Here is a 288-nt window from a genome sequence, read left to right as displayed (position 1 = left end):
TGGGAATATTTCAACTAGCTTAAAAATAATATTGGATTTATAAAATTATCAGATAAAAATATTTGAATCTCAATGGTATAATCTAGTGGAATAATGATCGTCATAGGGACTCTATAGGGTAACTAGTGGTTTACGCGACACCGTATAGTAAGCAGTATACTATTAGCCGACAAAAAACTATTTTCAAACAAATGACCCTATCGAATCGTTTGTAATTCGTTAGCAGGTCATTGTACACCCCTTTTTAACGTTTAAGAGTCAATGAGTCTTTTTTAATTAATTAATCAA

The sequence above is a fragment of the Diachasma alloeum genome, unplaced genomic scaffold (assembly GCF_001412515.2).
Source record: "Diachasma alloeum isolate Michigan unplaced genomic scaffold, Dall2.0 Dall_scaffold_00606, whole genome shotgun sequence".
Taxonomy (NCBI): domain Eukaryota; kingdom Metazoa; phylum Arthropoda; class Insecta; order Hymenoptera; family Braconidae; genus Diachasma; species Diachasma alloeum.
Note: the sequence above shows the minus strand (reverse complement) of the source record.